This window comes from Stegostoma tigrinum, chromosome 18, assembly GCF_030684315.1.
Source record: "Stegostoma tigrinum isolate sSteTig4 chromosome 18, sSteTig4.hap1, whole genome shotgun sequence".
Lineage (NCBI taxonomy): Eukaryota > Metazoa > Chordata > Chondrichthyes > Orectolobiformes > Stegostomatidae > Stegostoma > Stegostoma tigrinum.
This window is the reverse complement of record NC_081371.1, coordinates 18,009,677-18,025,364: the sequence shown is the minus strand read 5'-3', so window position 1 is coordinate 18,025,364 and position 15,688 is coordinate 18,009,677. Positions and strand designations below refer to the sequence as shown.

At 43.8% G+C, this 15,688-nt stretch overlaps 1 protein-coding gene across 3 annotated transcripts in view; it reads right to left on the bottom strand.

Annotated features, from left to right (window-relative positions):
* nup50 (nucleoporin 50) overlaps positions 1–7,300 on the bottom strand; it is a 53,755-nt gene extending 46,455 nt beyond the window's left edge. For all 3 annotated transcript variants that reach the window (XM_048549214.2, XM_048549212.2, XM_048549213.2), the window contains exon 1: positions 7,099–7,300. The gene's annotated coding sequence lies outside the window, so the exon portion shown is untranslated. The remainder of the gene's footprint in view (positions 1–7,098) is intronic.
* Positions 7,301–15,688: the final 8,388 nt, after the last annotated feature.

Below are 15,688 nucleotides of genomic sequence, written 5' to 3'. Positions count from 1 at the left end.
ACATATCTATAATAAATATTGTATAGCTAATGCCATCCTTCTGGACCGTAATTGCTTATCTAAGCAAAAAGCAGCTAATTTAGTCCCATACAAAGACCAGTAACAAATGGCCAAATGATCATTTTGCGATAATGTTGGTTGTGAGAAGAATATTGATCAGTGCACTGGGAGAATGCAATGTTATTCCACTAGAGTCAAATGGATCTTTCAAACAGTTACGTGGGAAACAGGGCAGATGTTCTAAAGATAGCATCTCACTTTGTTTTACACTAATGCTACCTGAGATTTTAAACTCAAGTCCACAGCTGGGCTTTAACCTAAAACATAGCAATCCTTAAGTAATATAGTGCTATCATTGAAAGTAGTGAGGGGGCAATAATTAACAAAATTAGTATTTACTCCAAAAGCGAATCTCATGCTAATAGCAGAGATTCCTTCAGTAATAATTAATTTGAGTTCATTCTTGCATCATGCCTGGCACCCATCACACACTGTTCTCATACAAAGACATTACCCCCTATACAAGCATTTCCATTTTGGGGACAATCTCCTGACTCCGCGCACAATTGCCCAGTGTTAAAAATTTTCATCCTTTGTTCTCACCAATTTTAGCTGTGTGCTTCCACACTGCCAGCGCCCCCTCAAAAAAAAACCCTCCAATCCTGCCACCACCATCACTGGCAGCATGCTTTCAGCAGCTATAGCCTTCAGCCTAGAATTCCATATCCATCCTGTGGTTCTCTTTTCAATATATAAGTTTTGAGCATCTATCTCTGGGTCCCTGGGACATAATGTCAATTTTCTCCCCACCATTGCCAATAAAGATTCTCTAAAAGTAGATCATTTCATTAAACAGATTATGTAAAAACAAGTAATTGTTTAGGTCATCACTTCTAGGTACTCAAAGAAACCTCACACTATTCCCCTATAGGAAGGCAATATTTGCAGGAAGGGAAGAACTTGACTAAGTGTTTAAAAATATTCTATCAAATAAAAGTTTTGCAAGATGCTTACAACAAGGATATTTTTATACCCTCACAATCATCTGGATTCTACCTTTGATTACAAACAAAAATGTTTAAACATTGTGCCAAAAAGACTATCCATAAAGACTATTTAATGTGAATCATAAAATATCAGTAGTATTTCGCAAGCTGTGACCTTGTAATGAGAAATTATTTTCTAAACTTATTAGAAATAGGGCTCACCACATTTCATTCATTTTCAGTCCAACACAATTTGAAGAAAGTGAATTAATAAGTGTGTGGAACCCAATCCAGAGGATAAAATAATACTTACCTTTATAAATCCCCTTACACAAAAGATGGGCCTTCCAGGTATACGATTCACTTCTTCTGACTTACACATATGGAAGAATGAGTTGAATGGTGAGAAATTAAATTCAATGAATAACTTTCGTTTCGTACATGAGTGCCTCTCAAAGGAGTCCCCATTCCATCAATTTGGTTCTTATCTTTCACCCAAACCTTATCCAAGAGTACACATGGAAATTGTTCAAATGATTCTCATTTTCATGACAATTAGTGCTCTGAACCAGCTTGGAGGAAGAAGGCAAGCTTGAGAAAAAAAATCAGTTAAATCTGAGTTCATGAAACTTTATTAACCATGCAAATTTGCTCTTGCAGTTTATGACATCATTCTTAAAAACAGATTGTTGCCTCATAATCATTTGACTAACATTATTCTTTGCATACCTGCTCTGCAGTAATTCAAAAAAGTGAGTAAACATCAATATTAATTCTGATAGACCATGGTACATTTTGTTTTGAAACCACAAATTACTATCCTTTACAAAGAACAGCACTGTTTGAAGTATGTTCAAGCAAATAACTTAAATCAGAGAATCAGACATTGCTAGTGACCAGCTTTGCGTGCATACCCTTACATAAGTGGGCACTTTCAATTTATAACCGCTGTACAAAAAGACAACATTATTTGCCTTGACAACTGCACATGCTTCAGTTACAATGCATCATAATTGAGTGGCTTCATTTATTCCATCTTGACTAAATTGCCCTTAGTGTTCAGGGATGCCTAGATTTGGTGTGTTATAGGAGTATGGGTCTGGGTGAGATGCTCTGAGGGTTGTTGGGCCAAAGGGCCTGTTTCCACACTGTAGGAATTCTATGATCTATGATTTATTCTAAAGCGCATCATAAACTTGCAAGAGAAAAAAAAAATTTAGAAGCATTCAAGTTTTAAACTTACGAGCAACACAGAGGACATTTTTCCAGGAAAATAGATTCAAATTCCACCATGGTAGACAGTGAAATCTGAAGTAAAAAAAAATCTAAAAATTAAAAAAAACTAGCCTAAGTGTAACAATGTGACCACTGACAATTATTAAAATCCACCTGGTTCACAACTGTCCTGTAGGGAAAGGAATCTGGCACCCTTGCTTGCCTCTATCTTACATGCGGTTTGAGACCCACAGCAGTCTGGTTGACTCTGAATTGCCTCATGGGTAGTTAGAGACGAACAATAAATGCTGGGCTGGGCAACAAAGGCCACATCCCATGAATAAATAATAGAAATCTCATCTCAAAAATGAAAAGAAAGAAATGGAAATCTCAAGGTATAAACAGCAACCTTACAGCACATTTTGGCTGTCATAGACAAACAGTTATTCAAGTTAGTCCCACTTTCTTGCTCCTCAGTTCTGTACATTATGCTACCTCAAGTACTTTTTATATTAGATTTAGATTTCTGCCAACTCCTTTCAGACACCAGATTCCAGATCCTCAAATATTTCCACTAATCCTTCTAACAATTAAATCTATATGCCATGGTTACTGGCCTCTCTAAACCAAGGGATGCAATTCTTTCTTATCCATGCTATGCTGTAAATTTAAATACAGATATTGCACCTAAATTTATTTACAACACAGGGTAGTAATTCAAGCCATAAGGCTCTAACTGTTTCTATTTTGTGTGGTTTCTCCTGCAGCATGTTACTGGCTAGCTATAAGCAAGGAGGACTGTTACCTCACTGAATCATAGAGCATTTACTGGATAGAGACTGGCTAGTTAGCTCATGGGTTGCGCTCTCTCGCTGCAGCAATACGACAGCTGGTCCCGCTCACCAATCAACTCCTTGTAACCTTGCACATCTTTTCATCTTCGGGTGCTTGTCTCCATCACTTTTGAAAATCACAATGGAATCTGCTGTCACCAATCTCTTGGGCAATGCATTTCAGATCCTACTCAATTTGTCGTAGAGAAGAAATAAACATTCTTTCAAGTTGTCTTTTACCAATCACCTCAAATTTATGGTCAAAATTCTCGGCTCTGCTTGCAAAGGGAACTATTTATCTTGACCTGCTTTGGGTGACACCCGGAGATCCTGAGCACCTCTGAAATCTTACTCTCGAAAGAGAACAACTTCTGTTTCACCAATAACTGTGTCCTCCATCTCAAGAAATATTAATTTTAAATCTTTCTTGCATCTTCCTAAATCCTCCATTATTCTAAAAAAGTCTGCCAAAGAATTACCCAATAATCCAGGTGAGGTAAAACCAGTGTTTTATACAAATTCACCATATCTTGTTTTCGCACTCTAAGCTTTTACACATAAAGTCCAGGATTCTGTATGCTTTACCAGACACTATCTTCAATTGGCCCTGTAAGCATCAACAATTTCTGCATATTTATCATCAAGCCCCACTGCTCTTTCACCCATTGGCTCCTTATTCTTCCTACCAAAATGTATCACTTCATATTTCTCTGCAGTAAAATTTCATTTGCTACCTGTCTGCCCTTTACATGAGTTTACAACTATGTTCCGACACAAAACTTGGAAGTACTGTGAAAGTGAAATTGTGGCCAGTTACTACATTATTTAAATACATGGAGAAAGGCATTGACACCTGTGGAATGCTGCCGTATATCATCCTTCAGTGTGAAAATTGACTGTTTAAAATGTGAATCTTAAATAGAAGATAACTGATGACATTGCTTAAAGTACTCAACTATTCCAAACAACACAGCCATCTGTGTTCATAACCAGTTGAAATACAAGTATGCCTTTTCACATTAATTCATTTGCCAGGGCACTAAATATTGCCTAAATTAAGACTGATTAAACAAGTGTGTATACTAAAATCATATTCAGGAGGCCAACTGATCACTTTTTTTCCCTCAAAATCGAACACAGTTCTACCAGGAAATCCTTGTACACAGTGAAAAAAAGAGTCAATCTTAAACGAGTACATTAGGGAGTTCTAAATGGCTTCATGTAATATCCTACCAGCCAAAGTCAACTAGTTACAGGATAAGTAGTGAACATCTAGAGTTATTTGAATTTTCATTAGCCAAATTTCATGTGCTGATGGCAAAAACATCACATTCAATACCAGTTACGCTGCATATTCCCCAGGGAACTGGAGTACACAAAGTGTTGGATATAAAATTCGTCCCAACTCCAAACATCAGGCTGTTTACAGATTGTCTCATGTACCATGACTTAGATATGCCTGTAATAGTCCTACAGTTAAGTTGCATAATTAATATATCAAAATGCCACAAATTACATGCAATAAAGGTGCAGGCAACAGTGGGAAATCAACCTCGCATCCATCAAACAAACTTGTATCTTGGTGTTCTCCCTCAGTGACATCAATTCACCAAAAAAAATGAAGTGCTGTAACACAAACAAAATCCTAGAATTTTTAAAAGGAAATATCTAACTAAATACAATAAAACTCTAGACTGGTACTTAAGGCTTGGTATGTTCCAAACTGGCTAGCACAGGAACAGTCTGGGACCCCTACTGAGCCCACCTTGCAAACAAACTGGAAAATCATTCAAAGACAAGCAGCATGGTTTTTCTTCAACAACCATGTCAGAACATCTATAGTTAAGCAAAATGCTAGAACAAATGCTAAAACAAGCTAGACCGCAAAGCTAGGTGAATAAGCTTACACTGCAGCTCTCTCTGACCTTGCTAATGTTCTACCACAATAAGTTAAATAAATAGCCTACCGCAGAAAGGAAACATCAAATGGATTCTGCATTTCCAATGTAACACACAATAACACCTGAACAGCTGAATTATGAAATATCTAGCAGCTTCAGATAACATCTACCTGAAAATATGAAAAAAGCCTATATTTGACCTGCACACAAAAAGCATGAGATCACCATTCTAGCCCTCATTAGTCTACATTTGAACACTGGCAAAGTGAGAGGAGATGTTGTCAACAGTGCCATCACGCAGCTCTTGCACAGCAATAACATCCTCTAACATCCTCATTGATGCTCAGTTTGAGTTCTCGTAAAGCCTCTCAGTTCCAGGCCTCAATACAGCTATGGTCCAACGATAGACAAAAGAATGGCCACAAGGGGAAAACAGTGGCTGTTCTTTACAGTGAGTGTGACAGAGTGCGATCCTGACAAGTATCAAGTAACATTCAGGCCACAAGTGCTGAGTAGTGATCCTCTTCAATACAGAAACTAACATCACTTGACATTCAACATGGGGTGGAGAAAGTCACCTCATCCACCACTGATTGAGAGTCAATAGCAGCAATGTGTATTGTAGACCAGATAAACTACAACATCTTGGTCGTTGAGAAAAACAAGGGCAGCAGACAAAAACATTCCCGCCTGCAAATTCCCCAAGCCAGCCACTATCCTGACGTGAAACTATAATCAGCATCTTTTCACAATCAATTCTGCACCCGAGAATGCTCCCTAAAAACAGCGCTATGAGTGTACCTACAACACACAAGATAGGCTGGATTAAATCAACTCAAAAATCTTCCTGTGGGCAATGAGATTTGGGAATAAAATACCTTGCCAGCGATGTTTAAATGTTAGGAAAGAACGTTCTCAGAAATAAAATCGAATAACCTCCCACAAAAATAACTAGCCAAATGACCTCGTAGTTAAATGACAGAAATGAGAACGAAGATAATTTAGGTTATGTGTGCAGCACAAAAGTCACACCATGGACGATGTTGCTCCAAATTATGTGAAGCAACTATTCTGATACAAAAATTACTGCAGATGCTGGAATCTGTACTGAAAACAAAAATAAAATGCTGGAGATCAAAGCGGGCCAGGCCGCATCCATGGAGAGAGAGAGCGCAAGGTAACGTTTCGGGTCTAGATAACTCAGAACTAAAGAGAAGTCATCTGGACTCGAAACGTTAGTTTGCTTTCTCTCCATACTATTCTGATAACTCATGAGTCGAGTCTGAGAACTTCCGGGTTTGTATTGGGCAACGTATAAGCTCACAGCACAACGCATTGTGAAATTGTCCGAAAACTTCAACGTTCGGATGTAAATTTACCAAAGTGCACACTGGGCCTCTCCCGACTGTTTCGAGGAGAGAATGTCTTTCTGTTCCCACCACTGGGAACCTAGTGAACTCCCCGGGGCAGACCAACGAGCGGGAGATCACTTCCTTTATCGGTTGGAGGATATTTAACTTAAAATATTTTGATTTTAAAAAGCCTCTTCATTAAAGGGGTTGGAAGCATAATGTTAATGCCTTCCAGGGGGTTAGAGGCGCCCTCACTGTGGGTGAACAGGGGCATGTGGCCAGGAGAAGCCGCGCAACCGAACATGACATCGGTGCAGCCGGCTTTGATTGACAAGGAGCTGACCAATCAGCAGGCGGCAGGAGCCAAAGGCGGGTCTAAAACCAGCAAGTTTGTTCGACTCGTTGCTACCCCAAGATGAATGTGCGTTTTAAAAATGAGCGGCCAGGACCACTCCAACACGATCCCAGCGAGATAATTCAAACCGTCCAGCACCATGCTCGGGTTCACGGCTGATGAAAATGGCTAGAAATGGTTTTGATCAAATAAACATAGGGGAGACCAAACGATCAGTCCTCACAGCGAGGCCAGGCCGCAATGAAATGTCGTTTTACCCTTGTATTCAAAATATGTCCCTCAGCTTCTGCACCCACAAAAGACGCCAAGCATCAAATATAAACCTACCCCGCACCCTACATGAGTTTATTTAATCTCATAGACCGTTTCACTTTTTTCTGGAGCGACGCAAACCAACGGCTTCCCCTGTGAATATGTGAATTCTCAGTGCGAGCACATAAGGTTAGCTTGGCTCACCTGGCTGCGGTAGGTGAATCTGCCCTTGTCGACAAGCCGGTCGCTCGGTGCTGGTAAGGCCTTTCGAAGGTTACAGTCTGATTTCCCCTATTGAATGCCGAATGATTGTATTATGTGATTCCACACTCCTTCCCTCAGCCCCTTCTCGCGCTTTCAGCTGTGCTCCTGTTCCGCCATTTTGTGCCGGTGGGCGGGACGTGCGCATGCTTCCTCCACAGAACCACTGACACAGGACTAAGGGCATCTCCTGTTGGTGTCTCTTCAGCTTCACTTTGGAAGCCTATTGGTGAACACTGGAAATGTTCAACTGTGCTCATTCGATGGAAAGTATCTGGAAACCAAGCATCAGAGAAACTGGCACTTGTAATTCAAGAGATAACAAGGTGTAGAACTCGATGAACACAGCAGGCCAAGCAGCATCACAGAAGCAGGAAAGCTGACATTCTGGTCTAGACCCTTCTTCAGAACACCTTGTTATCTCAGATTCTCCAGCATCTGCAGTTCCTACTATCTCTTGTAATTCTTCCTCCAATTTTATAGAGCTCGAGTGAGGCCATGCTTGGAGTGCCATATACAGTTTGATCTCCTAAGAAAGGGTGGCTATTTTAATCAATCTGTCCAGCAATTCTGAGGAAGGGCCACTTGACCCAAAACATTAACTCTAATTTATCTTCACAGGTGCTGAACTCTTTTTCTGTTTTTGTTTCCGATTCACAGCATCCGCAATTCTTTCATTTTCGTTTTGGAGCACGTGGAACCTGAACCCAGGCTTTCTGACTCAGAAAAGTTGGGACACCACGGCTGCAACACAAGAACTCTCCCGAAAGAAGAACATATATATCATAGAAAGAGTGCAAAGGGATTTTCACCAGACTAATCACTGGGATGATGGGGTTTTCTAATGAGGAGAGATTGAGGAAACTAGACACGTATTCTATCGAGTTTTGAAAAATCAGAGGTAATCTCATTGAAACTTACAAAAATTCTTATAAGGTATAACAAGGTGCATATAGATTGAATGTTTCTCCTGGCTGGTGAGTCTAGAACCAGGGATATAGAGTCTCAGATTAGGGAATCGGTCACTTAAGACTGTGATGGGAGGAGTTTGCGCACTCAGAGGTTGGTAAATACTTGGCTTTCTTTGAATTAGAAAGCTGTGGAATCTCAATCATTGAGCATGTTTTATACAGGAATAGATATATATCTGGATATGGCAGACCGTCAAGTTTCTGTGGTGGATTACATATTTAGTATCTGGGGCCAATCACGGACAGTAGTGGGAAGCTGTGTGTGGAATCAGAGGAGATAGGGGAAGCACTAAATTAATATTTTTCAACAGTATTCACTCTAGAAAACGACAATGTTGTTGAGGAGAATACTGAGATACAGGCTACTAGAGTAGGTGGGATTGCGGTTCACAAGGAAGAGGTATCAGACATCCTACAGAGTGTGGAAATAGATAAGTCCCCTGGGCCGGATGGGATTTATCCCAGGATCCTCTGGGGAGCCAGAGGGGAGATTGCCGAGCCTTTGGCATTGATGTTTACCTCGTCATTGTCTACAGGAATAGGGCCAGAAGACTGGAGGATAGCAAATGTGGTTCCCCTGTTCAGGAACGGGAGTAGAGACAATCCTGGTTATTATAGACCAGTGAGCCTTACTTCAGTTGTTGGTAAAGTGTTGGAAAATGTTACAAGAGATAGGATTTATAATCATCTAGAAAAGAATAATTTGATCAGGGATAGTCAGCACGGTTTTGTGAAGGGTAGGTCGTGCCTCACAAACCTTATTGCGTTCTTTGAGAAGGTGACCAAACACATAGATGAGAGTAAACCGGTTGATGTGGTGTATATGGATTTCAGCAAGGCTTTCGATAAGGTTCCCCACAGTAGGCTATTTACAAAATGCGGAGGAATGGGATTGTGGGAGATATAGCAGTTTGGATCGGAAATTGGCTTGCTGAAAGAAGACAGAGTGTGGTGGTTGATGGGAAATGTTCATCCTGGATTCCAGTTACTAGTCGTGTACAGCAAGGGTCGGTGTTGGGTCCACTGCTGTTCGTCATTTTTATAAACGGCCTGGATGAGGGCGTAGATGGATGGGTTAGTAAATTTGCAGACGACACTAAGGTCGTTGGAGCTGTGGATAGTGACAAAGGATGTTGTAGGTTATAGAGAGACATAGATAGGTAAGCTGCAGAGCTGGGCTGAGAGGTGGCAAATGGAGTTTAATGCGGACAAGTGTGAGGTGATGCACTTTGGTAGGAGTAACCGGAATGCAAAGTACTGGGCTAATGGTAACATTCTTGGTAGTGTAGATGAGCAGAGAGATCTCGGTGTCCATGTACACAGATCCTTGAAAGTTGCCACCCAGGTTGACAGCGTTGTTAAGAAGGCATACAGTGTTTTAGCTTTTATTAATAGAGGGATCAAGTTCCGGAACCAAGAGGTTATGCTGCAGCTGTACAAAACTCTGGTGCGGCCGCACTTTGAGTATTGCATACAGTTCTGGTCACTGCATTATAAGAAAGATGTGGAAGCTTTGGAAAGGGTGCAGAGGAGATTTACTAGGATGTTGCCTGGTATGGAGGGAAGGTCTTACGAGGAAAGGCTGAGGGACTTGAGGCTGTTTTCGTTAGAGAGAAGCAGGTTGAGAGGTGACTTAATTGAGACATAAGATAATCAGAGGGTTAGATAGGGTGGATAGCGAGAGCCTTTTTCCTAGGATGGTGACAGCGAGCATGAGGGGGCATAGCTTTAAATTGAGGGGTGAAAGATATAGGACAGATGTCAGAGGTAGTTACTTTACTCAGAGCGTAGTAAGGGTATGGAACACTTTGCCTGCAACGGTAGTATATTCGCCAACTTTAAGTACATTTAAGTCGTCGTTGGACAAGCATATGGACGTACATGGAATAGTGTAGGTTAGATGGGCTTCAGAATGGTATGACACGTCGGCACAACAGAGGGCCAAAGGGCCTGTACTGTGCTGTAATTTTCTATGTTCTATAAACAAAATCCACATATGCGTCAATAGAGATAAAATACAACTTTAAAATAGACCTAACTCTGAGTTATCACATTTCCTGACAACCATAATTTTGTCATTGAACTGATCTTTAAATAGGAGAAAAATGCACAGGGAACATCTTGCTGACAGTCAATGCCACCTGCAGCCTTAAAACAGTCGTGCTTGAGATTATGTTCAGCCAGGTAACCTTCGAGAGGGAGCACACAGCATGGTTGCAGCTTTTAGGATCCATGTGGGGCTGAGGTGTGTTATTTCCCCCAACCACTACATTTTGATTTGATCCTCCAGTTTTCATTTCAGTTCCAGTGCCCTAATGAGCTGTTTGATTTTTATTTATTTAGTATTGCTTTTGCAAATAAGTATTTGAATGGATATAGTGGCTCTTGTGGCAGAATAGTGGTGTCCTTGTCTCTGAGCTACAAGTTATGGGTTCAAGATGGGTATATGGACAGGGGTTAAAAAGGTGTTTGGCATACTTGCCTTCATCGCTCATTCCTTTGAGTCTAGGAGTTGGGAAGTCATGCTGAGGTTCTACAGGACATTCCCTGGAAATCAAGGACAAAATACACAGATGAAGTTTAAAACAGATTTGAACTTAAGTTGTGTGAGGTTTTCTCAGTCATTTATTCCTGTGGTTGTATCATCTCAACGACATTAGAAATACTAACAATTGCAACCAGAAAACCTGTTTGTCAACCTCAAGGCACAATCTATAACCATGGTATCCATATTACTGTACCACTATCTACACCACTCAAACACATTTATTAGGTCACATTAGTATTGTCATTTGATATATCCCATCCAAGTGGCAGGGCATATTGAGTTGGGAGGAAATTACCCTCAAAGTCTTCATCATTGACTCTCAATCACATAAAATCCCAGGATGTAGGGGTCAAAATGGGCAAAGAAACTCCTGCTGACTACCAGTAACACACCTCGCCTCCTAAGATGATGAATCAGTGCTTCTTCATGTTCACCTGGAGGAAACACCGAGAGTAGCAAGGTTGCAGAATGTATTCTGGGTTTGGGAATTTCAATGTCTATCACAAGGCAGGCTTAGTAACACCACCACTGCCGGAACTGGTCACATCTGTTAACTCGATCTGTAGCAGGTGAAGCCCTAGTGTGCAAGAGGGAAAAGCATATTTGATGTAATCCTCTCCAATCTGCCTCCCTTAGATATGTCTGTCTGTGACAGTATCGATAAGAGTGGCCACCGCACAGTCCTTGTGGAAACAAAGTTCTGTCGTCACATTGAGATTACTCAACATTATTTATTCACTCATAGGATTTGGACGTTGCTGGTTGGCCAGCATTTATTTCCTGTCCCTAGCTGCCTTTTAGAAGGTGTTGGTGAGCTGCCTTCTTGAACCACTGCGGTCCATGTGTTATAGGTGGAACCATAATGCCCCTAGGGAAAGAATTCTAGGATTTTGACTCAGTAGTAGTGAAGAAACAGCAATGTATTTCCATGATGCAGAGATTCCGGTGTTGGACCAAGTCAAAAGTGCTGTGACACCAAGTTATAATCCAACAGGTTTATTTGAAATCACAAGCTTTTGAGGTGGTGCCACTTCACCTGATAAAGGAGCAGCACTTAAAAAGTTGCGATTTCAAATAAACCTGTTGGACTATAACCTGGTGTTGCGTGATTTCTAACAATGTATTTCCCAGTCAAGATCTTAAGTGATTTGGAGGGCACCTTGCAGTTGGTGGTGTTCCCATGTGTTGCTGCCCTTTTCCTCCCAAATGGAAATGGCCATGGGTTTGCATGATGCTATTTAAGGAGCCCTGATGAATTTCTGCACTATATCTTGCAAATAATATACACTGCTATTACTGAGCATTGGTAGCGGAGGGAATGGATGCTTTTGGATGTGGTGCCTATCAAGCAAGCTGCTTTGTGCTGGATGGTGTCAAGATTTATGAATGTTGTAGGAGCTGCCGTTAACCAAGCAAGTAGGGAGTATTCCATTACACTCCTGAGTTGTGCCAAGTAGATGGTGAGCAAGCTTTTGAGAGACTGGAGAGGAGTTACTCATTGCAGTATTACTAGCCTCAGACTTGCTTTTGTAAGTACATTGATAAGGTGAGTCCAGTTGAGTTTCTGGTTAATGGGAACTCCAAGGATGTTGATAGTGGGGGATTCAGTGATGGTAACACCATTGAATGTCAAGGGATGGTGCTTAGATTGTCTCTTATTGGAGTTGGCCAATGTCTGGCATTTGTGTGGCGTGAATGTTAATTGCCACTTGTCAGCCCAAGCCTCATATTGTCTAGATCTTGTTGCATTTGGACATGGACTATTTCAGTACCTGAGGAGTCACTAATGGTGCTGAACACTGCAGTCATCAGTCACTTCTGACCTTATGATGGAGAGAAGGTCATTGATGAAGCAACTGTAAATGTTCTCTCCCTATTTATTTCAGAACCCTCTCCCCCTCCCCCTTTTCTGATGAAGGGTCTCAACCAGAAATGTCAGCTTTTGTGCTCCTAAGATGCTGCTTGGCCTGCTGTGTTCATCCAGCTCCACACTTTGTTATCTCGGATTCTCCAGCATCTGCAGTTCCCATTATCTCTGATACAATTTTAATCTCACTGCAAAGCCTCTTCTAGGGATGCCTAACCTGGAGAAGTTACCCTCCTCCCTCTGGACAAACCTCAGGGGATCTCTCTCCCAGTACAACTCCCTTGTAATCTCTTCGGCCTTGAAACTGCTCGACCATGTCCTGAAGCAAACCAGGTACTACAGCCACATTACCTTTCTTAGTACCCGCCTACAGAACCAGATCATCCCCAATGGACTATAGTCCACATTCATGCCTTCCCAATTTGGCCCCAACCGTGACCATATCTACATCCAGAACATTGAGACCCTTCAGAAGCGTTTCTCCCTGTGACTCATGAAACACACACTCGCAGCAAAGCGCCGGCATCTCCAGGCACTGCAATCCAGCCTACCCCAGCTCAGAACCTCCCTCTCCCAGACCTGCAAAGGACCTCTCCTGTTTTTTATTCTTCGTAGGATCCACAACCTGAACTCACAATTCTACTCAGCTTTATTGGACACAAAAATCCGTACGTACAGTAAACTCACTGGTCCCTGCCACCTAGAACGGGATTCCTCCGCCTCCCAAATCCCCAGCCATACCCAGGACCTTCCCGACAATGTACCCGCCGCCATGAGGCCACTGTCGGAGAACCCACAGATGACGTCAGATCCGCCACTGCCGGGTACACCACTTCTGGGACAGCAAACGCCATCACTGCTGTAGCTACTGCCTCCACTTCCAAAACCAACACCACAGACATTACCGTCACCACTACTGCCACTGCCTACCCCGTTCCGCCCACCGCTGATGCTGCTTCGCCCATCACGGACGTGGACGCAACTCCGTCCACCGCCGATGCAACTCCACTGATGCCAACAGAACATTGCCCACAGCCGACACCGACGTAACTCCGCCCACGGCTGATGCCGACATTGCTCTGCCCACAGCCTCCACAGCCAGCATATCCCCAGACCTCCCTCTGACTGAGGACAAATGGTCAGTCCTGAGTAAGGGGCTCATCTTTGTCCCCCTCCACGCACACATCAATGAATACCAGTCACATTTGGACATTGAGCAGTTCTTCCTCCGCCTCCGCGCTTACTTCTCTAACCGTGAGTCCAACCCTCCCTTTACTGACCCCTTCTCCCGCCTCCAATGCAAGCCCTCTTCCTGGACACTACCGCAAGGCCTCCTACCCTCCTACGACCTCTTCATCTCCAACTGCCGTCGAGATATCAATAGCCGCAACCTCTCCATCCCTCTCACCCACTCCAACCTCTCCCCTGCAGAACGTGCAGCCTTCCACTCCCTCCGCTCCAATCCCAACCTCACCATAAAACCCACGGACAAGGGAGGCGCGGTTGTAGTATGACGCACTGGCCCTTACATCGTTGCGGCCAGATGCCAGCTCTCCGACACCACCTCCTGGATCATGAACCCACCCCCGAGCACCAAAGCAACATCTCCCAAACCATCCACAACCTCATCACCCCAGGTGTCCTCCCACCCACAGCCTCCAACCTCATTGTTCCCCAACACCGCACCACCGACTTCTATCTCCTTCTCAAACCTGCCTACCCTGGTCGACCCATTGTCTCTGCCTGCTCCTGCCCCACTGAACTCATCTCCGCCTATGTGGACTCCATTTTCTCCCCCTTGGTCCAGGAACTCCCTGCCTATGTCCGTGACACCACCCACGCCCTCCACCTCCTCCAGAACTTCCAATTCCCCGGTCCCCACCACCTCATTTTTACTATGGACGTCCAGTCCCTATACACCTGTATTCCCCATGCAGATGGCCTAAAGGCCCTCCACTTTTTCCTGTCCTGCAGGCCCAATGGGTCCCTCTCCACCAACACCCTCATCCGCCTAGCCAATCTCGTCCTCATCCTCTTTTGATTCCTCCCACTTCCTACAGACAAAGAGGATGGCCATGGGTACCCACATGGGCCCAAGCCATGCCTGCCTCTTTGTAGGTTACGTGGAACAATCCCTGTTCTGTACCTACACTGGCCCTAAACCCCACCTCTTCCCCTGTTACATTGATGACTGAATCGGCGCTGCCTCTTGCTCCCATGAGGAGCTTGAACAGTTCATCCACTTCACCAACACCTTCCACCCCAACCCTAAGTTCACCTGGACCATCTCTGATACCTCCCTCACCTTCCTGGACCTCTCTGTCTCCATCTCCGGCAACCACCTAGAAAACGATATCCATTTCAAGCCCACCGACTCCCACAGCTACCAAGAATCCTCCCACCCACCTTCCTGCAAAAATGCCATCCCCTATTCCCAATTCCTTTGCCTCCGCTGCATCTGCTCCCAGGATGAAGCATTCCACCTCCCGTACATCTCAGTTGTCCTCGTTTTGAAAGGACAGCAACTTCCTCCCCTCAGTGGTCGAAAACGCCCTCGATCGTGTCTCCCGCATTTCCCGCAACTCACCCCCACACCCCCTCCCCACAATAACCACCAAAAGAGAACCCCCTTGTCCTCATGTATGAGCCCACTAACCTCTGGATCCAACACATCATCTTCCGCCATCTGCAATCCGACCCCACCACCAATGACATTTTTCCATCCCCACCCTTGTCTGCTTTCCGGAGGGACAACTCTCTCCGTGACTCCCTTGTCTGCTCCACATTCCCCTCCAACCCCACCACACCTGGCACTTTTCCCTGCAACCGCAGGAAGTGCTATACCTGCCCCCGTACCTCACCCCCATCCCAGGCCCCAAGAAGACTTTCCACATCAAGCAGATGTTTACCTGCACATCTGCCAATGTGGTATACTGCATCCACTGTTCCCGTTTTTGCCTCCTCTACATTGGGGAAACCAAGCGGAGGCTTGGGGACCGCTTTGCTGAACGCCTACACTCGGTTCTCAATAAACAACTGCACCTCCCAGTCGCGAACCATTTCAACTCCCCCTCCCATTCCTTAGACGACGTCCATCCTGGGCCTCCTGCAGTGCCACAACGATGCCACCTGAAGGTTGCAGGAACA